General features: G+C 56.4%; 1 pseudogene; it reads left to right on the plus strand.

The window, feature by feature from the left end:
* Window positions 1-871, plus strand: part of LOC102500974 (lung adenoma susceptibility protein 2 homolog) — a 12,534-nt pseudogene extending 11,663 nt beyond the window's left edge.
* Window positions 872-6,974: the final 6,103 nt, after the last annotated feature.

Below are 6,974 nucleotides of genomic sequence, written 5' to 3' on the forward strand. Positions count from 1 at the left end.
CAGGCCGCCTGTTGTCCAGAAATGCTGGCCAACTGGATCCAGTTTGAAGTTGGGTGTGTGGGGGTGTGAGTTCATCGTAAAGTCCCAGGAGACCAACCTGAAGTACAGAGAGTAGAAGGGGTGTGGATGCCCAAAATACCCAGGTGGAAAGGCTTGGAGCTGCTGGCCACCTGGTGTCCATAACTGCTGGCCAGCAGGATCTGGTTTGCAGGTGGGGTGTTTTGGGGGTGAATTTGTCTTAAAGTCCCATGAGACCAACCTGGAGTCCATAGAGGAGCAGGGGTAGGGATGCAATAAGGACCCGGGCATTGGGGCCTGCTGCCGCAGGCCGCCTGGTGTCCTGAGCTACTGTCTGGCTGTGTCCGGTTTGCAGGTGGGGTGTGGGCGTGTTTGAGTTCAACTTAATGTCACACAAGAACAGCCTTAAGTCCAGAGAGGAGCAGGGTTGGGGATGCCCAGGGAACCCGGGTGGGAGGGCCTGAAGCCAAAGGCTTCCTGGTGTCTAAAACTTCTGGCTGGCTGGATCCAGTTAGCAGGCAAGGTGTGGGGGTTGCGAGTTCATCTTAAAGTCCTACAAGACCAATATGAAGTCCAGAAGGAGCAGGTGTGCAGATGCTCGAAGGATCTAGGCGGGAGGGCATTTAGCCACAGGCCACCTGGTGTCCGAAACTGCTGGCTGGCTGGATCTGGTTTACAGCTGGGGTGTGGGGTGGTGCAAATTCATCTTAAAGTCTCACAAGACGAACCTGAAGTCCACAGAGGAGCAGGGGTGGGGAACTGTGAAGGACCCGGGCAGGAGGGACTGCAGCAACAAGCCACCTGGTGTCCAGAACTGTTAGCTGGCTGGATCCAGTTTGCAGGTGGGGTGTGAGGGCATGCGAGTTCATCTTAAAGTCCCACGAGACCAACCTGAAGTCCAGAGAGGATCAGGAGTAGGGATACCCGAAGGACCTGGGCAGGAAGGTCAGCAGCCGCAGGATTCCTGGTGTCCTGAACTGCTGGCCAGCAGGATCCGGTTTGCAGTTGGGGTGTGTGGGAGGGTGAGTTTGTCTTAAAGTCCCACGAGATGAACCTGAAGTTCAGAGAAGAGCAGGGATGGGGATGCGCGATGGAACCTGGCAGGAGGGCTTGCAGGCGCAGACCTTCTGGTGTCTGGAATTGCTGTAAGGGTGGATTCGGTTTGCAGGTGCAGTGTTGAGGGGTGCGAGGTCATCTTAAAATCCTACGAGACCAAACTGAAGTCCAGAGAGGAGCAGGGGTGGGGATGCAAGGAGGACCTGGTTAGGAAGACCTGCAGCTGCATGCCTCCTGGTGTCCAAAACTGCTGGCCAGCAGGATCCAGTTTGCAGCTGTGGTGTTTGTGGGATGAGTTCTTCTTAAAGTCTCATGAGACCAACATGGAGTCAATAGAGGGGATGGGGTGGGGATGCTCAGAGAACCTGGGTGGAAGGGCCTGTAGACACTAGATGCCTGATGTCCAGAACTGCTGGCCAGCAGGATCCTGTTTACAGGTGGGGTGTTTGGGGGGTGAGTTCATCTTAAAGTCCCATGAGGCCAACCTGGAGTACAAAGAGGAAATGAGGTGGCTATGCATGGAAGAACTGGGTGGGGTGGCCTGTAGGCAAAGTTTTCCCTGTGTCTGGAACTACTGATAGGCTGGATCCAGTTTGCAGTGCAGTGTGTTGGGGTGTGAGTTCATCTTAAAATCCCATGAGACCAAACTGAAGTCCAGAGCGGAGCAGGGGTGGGGATACCACGAGGACCCGCGTGGAAGGGCCTGCAGCCGCAGGACTCCTGGGGTCCAGAATGGCTGGCCCGCTGGATCCAGTTTGCAGGTGGAGTGTTGGCGGGGAGAGGGTATGAGTTTGTCTTAAAGTCCCATGAAACCAACCTGAAGTCCAGGAGCAGCAGGGGTGGGGATGTGTGAAGGCCCCCGGCGGGAAAGCATACAGCCAGCTCATGATGCTTGGTGTCTGGAACTGCTGGCCAGCTGGATCTGGTTTACAGGTGGAGTCTGGCGGGGTGTGAGTTCATCTTAAAGTCTCACGAGACCAACCTAATTTCCAGATAGGAACAGGGGTGGGGATGCACGGAGGACCTGGGTGGAAGGGCATTCAGTCACAGGCCGCCTGGTGTTCTGAACTGCTGGCCCGCTGGATCCTGTTTGTAGGTATGGTGTGGGCTGTTGAGAGTTCATCTTAAAGTTCCTTGAGACCAACCTGAAATCCAGAGAGTAGCAGTGGTGGGGATATGTGAAGAACCCGGGAGGGAGGTCCAGCAGCCATAAACCGCCTCGTGTCCAGAACTTCTGGCTAGCTGGTTCAGGTTTGCAGGTGAGGTGTTGGGTGGTGCTAGTTCATCTTTAAGTCCCATGAGACCAACCTGAAGTCCAGAGAGAAAAAGGGGTAGGGATGCGCATAGGACCCATGCAGGAGGGACAGCCGCCCCAGGCCGCCTGGTATCTGGAACTGCTGGTTGGCTGGATCCATTCTGCAGTTGGGATGTGGGCAGGTGAGAGTTCATCTTAAAGTCCCTGGAGATCAACCTGAAATCCAGAGAGGAACAGGGGAGGGGATGGGCTGGAGGGCCTACAACCGCAGGCCTCCGTGTCCGGAACTGCTGGCCACTGGATCCAGTTTGCAGGGGGGTGTAGAGGGTACAAGTTCATCTTAACGTCCAAGGAGACCAAACTGAAGTCCAGAGAGGAGCAAGGGTGGGGATGGCCGGAGGACCTGGGTGTGATGATCTGCAGCTGAAGGCTTCCTGGTGTCCAAAACGACTGGCCGGCTGGATCTGGTTTGCAGGTTGGGTGTGGGTGGGTACAAGTTTGTCTTAACATCCCAGGAGACCAACCTGAAGTCCAGAGAGTAGCAGGGGTGGGGATGTATGGGGGACTCGGGCAGGAGGGCCTGCAGCCGCAGGGCACCTGGCATCCGGAAATGCTTGCTGGCTGGATCCAGTTTACAGGTCGGGTGTGTGGGGATGCGAGTTCAACTTAATGTCCTACGAGACCAACCTTAAGTCCAGAGAGGAGCCGGGGTGGGGATGCTTGGTGGATCCTGGCGGAAGGACCTGTAGCCTCAGGCAGCCTGGTGTCCATAACTGCTGGCTGGCTTGAGCCGGTTTGCAGGTGGGTTGTGGGAGGGTGCAGTTCCTTTTAAAGTCCCACAAGACAAACCTGAAGTCCAGAGAGGAACAGAGGACCTGGGTGGAATGGCCTGCAGCCACATACTGCCTGGTATCTGGAACTGCTGGCCAGCTGGATCTGGTTTACAGGTAGAGTGTTGGAAGGTGAGAGTTCATCTTAAAGTCCCACGAGACCAACCTGAAATCCAGAAAGGAGCAATGGTTTGAGATGCACGAAGGACCTGCAGTCGCAGGAAGCCTGGTGTCTGGAACTACAGGCCTACTGGATCTGGTTTGCAGGTGACCTGTGCGGGTGTGCAAGTTCATCTTAAAGTCCCATGAGACCAACCTGAAGTTCAGAGAGGAGCAGGAGTGGGGATGTGCAATGGACACTGGCAGGAGGGCCTCCAGCCGCAGGCCACCTGGTGTCTGGAACTGCTGGCCAGCTGGATTCAGTTTGCACGTGTGGCGTGGGGTAGTGACAGTTCGTTTTAACATTGCATGAGACCAACCTGAAGTCCAGAGAGGAGCAGGGTGGGAAGGGCCTGGAGCCGCATGCTGCCTGGTGCCCGGAACTTCTGTCCTGCTGCATCTGGTATACAGGTGTGGGTTGGGGGGTTGCAAGTTTGTCTTAAAGTCCCAAGAAACCAACCTGAAGTCCAGAGAGGAGCAGGGGTGGGGATGCGCAAAGGACACGGGCGGGAAGGCTTGCAGATGCAGGCCACCTGGTGTCTGGAACTGCTGGCCGGCTGGATCTGGTTTGCAGGTAGGGTGTCGGGAGGACCGAGTTCATCTCAAAATTGCACGAGATCAACCTGAAGTCCAGAGAGGAGCATGGCTAGGGAGGCATGGAGGATCCGGGTGAAATGGCCTGGAGGTGCAGGATGCCTGGTCCGGAACTGCTGGCTGGCTGGTTCCAGTTTGCAGTTGGGGTGTTGTGGGGAGCGAGTTCTTCATATTTTCCCATGAGACAAACCTTAAGTCCAGAGAGGTGCAGGGGTGGGGAAGGCAGGAGGACCAGGCTGGGAGGGCCTGCAGCTGCAGGCCTCCTGGTGCCCAAAACTGCTGGCCGCCTGGATCCAGTTTGCAGGTGGGGTGTGTGTGTGGGGGTGTGAGTTCGTCATAAAGTCCCACGAGACCAACCTGAAGTCCAGAGAAGAGCAAGGTTGGGGATGCTCGAATGATCCTGGCGTGAGGGCCTGAAGCCACAGGATGCCTGATGTCCGGAAATACTGGCCCACTGGATCTGGTTTGCAGGTAGCATGTGTGTGTGTGGTGTGAGTTCATCTTAAAATCCCAGGAAACCAACCTGAAGTCCAGAGAGGAGCAGGTGTGGGGATGTGCGAAGGACCCTGGCTGGAGGGAGGGCTTGCAGCTGCTGGCCTCCTGGTGTCCGGAATGGCTGGCTGGATCCCATTTGCAGATGTGGTGTGTGGGGGTGCAAGTTTCTCTTAAACTCCCAGGAGACCAACCTGAAGTCCAGAGACGTGCAGGGGTTGGGATGTGCGAAGGACCCAGGTGGGAGAGCCTGCAGGTGCAGGCCGCCTGGTTCCAGGACTGCTGGTCAGCTGTATCCAGTTTGCAGGTGGGGTGTGGATGGGTACGAGTTCATCTTAAAGTCCCATGAGACCAACCTGAAGTCCACAGAGGAGCAGGGGTGGGGATGCGCAAAGGACTCGGGTGGGAGGGCCTGCAGCTATAGGCTGCCTGGTGTTCAGAACTGCTGCCAGCCTGGATCCGGATTGCATGTGGGGTGGGGGGGTTGCACACTTGTCTTAATGTCAAGGAGATCATCCTGCTGTTGAAAGAGGAGCAGGGGGTACGGATGTGGAAAGGACCTGGGTAGGGGGCCTGGAGATGCAGGCTGCCTGGTGTCCAGAACTCTTGGCTGGCTGGATCCTCTTTTCAGATAGGGTGTGGGTGGGTACAAGTTCTTCTTAAAGTCCCATGAGACCAACCTGAAGTCCAGAGAGTAGCATGGGTGAGAAATCGCGAAGGATTTGGGAGGGAGGGACTGCAGCCACAGGCCCTTGGTGTCCAGAACTGCTGGCTGGTGGATCCGGTTTGGATGTAGGGTGTGGGGAGATTGTGAGTTCATCTTAAGGTCCCAGGAAACAAACCTGAAGTCCAGAGAGGTGCAGTGGTTGGGATGCACAAAGGACCAGGTGGGAGGGCCTGAAGCTGCAGGCCGCCTGGTGTCTGGAACAGCTGGCCAGTTGCATCCGCTTTGCAGTTGGGCTGTGGGGGTGTGCAAGTTCATCATAATTCCCCATGAGACAAACCTTAAGTCCAAAGAGGTGCATGGGTGGGGAAGGCAGGAGGCCCGGGCGGGCAGCGCCCACAGCCACAGGTCTCCTGGTGCCCAAAGCTACTGGGCAGCTGGATCCATTTTTCAGGTGGGGTGAGGGGACTGCGTGTTCATCTTTAAGTCCCATGAAACCAACCAGAAATCCAGAGAGGAGCAGGGGTGGTGATGCTTGAGGGACTCAGGCAGGAGCACTGCCTGGCCGGCTGGATCCATTTTGCAGGCTGGGTGTGGAAGTGTGCAAGTTCATCTTAAATTCCCATGAGACCAACCTAAAGTCTAGAAAGGAACAGGGGTGTGGATGTGCAAAGGACCGGGGCAGGAGAGCCTGTAGCCACAATCTGCCTGGTTTCCAGAACAGCTTCGTGGCTGGATCCAGTTAGCAGCTGGGGTGTGGTGGGTGCCAGTTTGTCTTAAAGTCCCACAAGACCAAACTGAAATGCAGAGAGGAGCAGGGAGGGGATGCACTAATGACCCAGGCAGGAGGGCCTGCTACTGCAGGCCGCCTGGTGTCCGGAACTGCTAGCCGACTGAATCAGGTTTACAGGTGAGGTGTGGGGGGGTGCGAGTTTGACTAAATGTCCCTCGAGACCAAACTTAAGTCTAGAGAGGAGCAGGGGTGGGGATGCCAGGAGGACCCGGGTGGGAGGGCCTGTAGCCGCAGGCTGCCTGGTGTCCGGAACTGCTGGACAGCCGAATCCAGTTTACAGGTGGGGTGTAGGGTTGTGTGAGTTTATCTTAACGTCGCATTAGACCAACCTGAAGTCCAGAGAGGAAGATGGGTGGGCATTCGCGGAGGACTTGGGTGGAAGGGCCTGCAGCTGCATGCCGCCTGGTGTCAGGAACTGCTGGCCAGCTGGGTCTGGTTTACAGGTGCGGGTTGGGGGGGTGTCAATTTGTCTTAAAGTCACAAGAGACCAGCCTGAAGTCCAGAGAGGAGCAGGGGTGAGGGTACGCAAAGGACCCAGGCTGGAAGGTTTGCAGCCACAGGCTGCCTGGTGTCTGGAACTGCTGTCTGGCTGGATCCAGTTTGCAGGTAGGGTGTGTGTGGGAGGGTGCGAGTTCATCTTAATGTCCCAGGAAACCAACCTGAAGTACAGAGAGGAGCAGTGGTGCGTATATGTGAAGGATCTATTCTGGAGGGCCTATAGCCGCTGGCCTCCTGGTGTCTAGAACTGCTGGACAGCTGGATCCAGTTTGCAGGTGAGGTGTTGGAGTGTTCAAGTTCGTCTTAAAGTTCAACGAGACCAACCTGAAGTCCAGAGAGGAGCAGGGGTGGGGATGTGTGATGGACTGAGGTGGGAGGGCCTGCAGCTGCAGGCTGCCTGGTTTTCAGAACTGCTGACTGGTTGGATCCGGTTTGTAGACGGGGTGTATTAGGGGGTGTGAATTTGTCTTAACATCACATAAGACCAACCTGAAGGCCAGAGAGGAGCAGGGGTGGAAGGACCCGGGTGGAAGCACCTGTAGCCCCATGCCACCTGGTGTCTGGAATGGCTGGCCAGCTGGATCCAGTTTGCAGGTGGAATGTGTGTGTGTGTGG

Source organism: Tupaia chinensis, unplaced genomic scaffold, assembly GCF_000334495.1.
Source record: "Tupaia chinensis unplaced genomic scaffold, TupChi_1.0 Scaffold143798_1, whole genome shotgun sequence".
Taxonomy (NCBI): domain Eukaryota; kingdom Metazoa; phylum Chordata; class Mammalia; order Scandentia; family Tupaiidae; genus Tupaia; species Tupaia belangeri.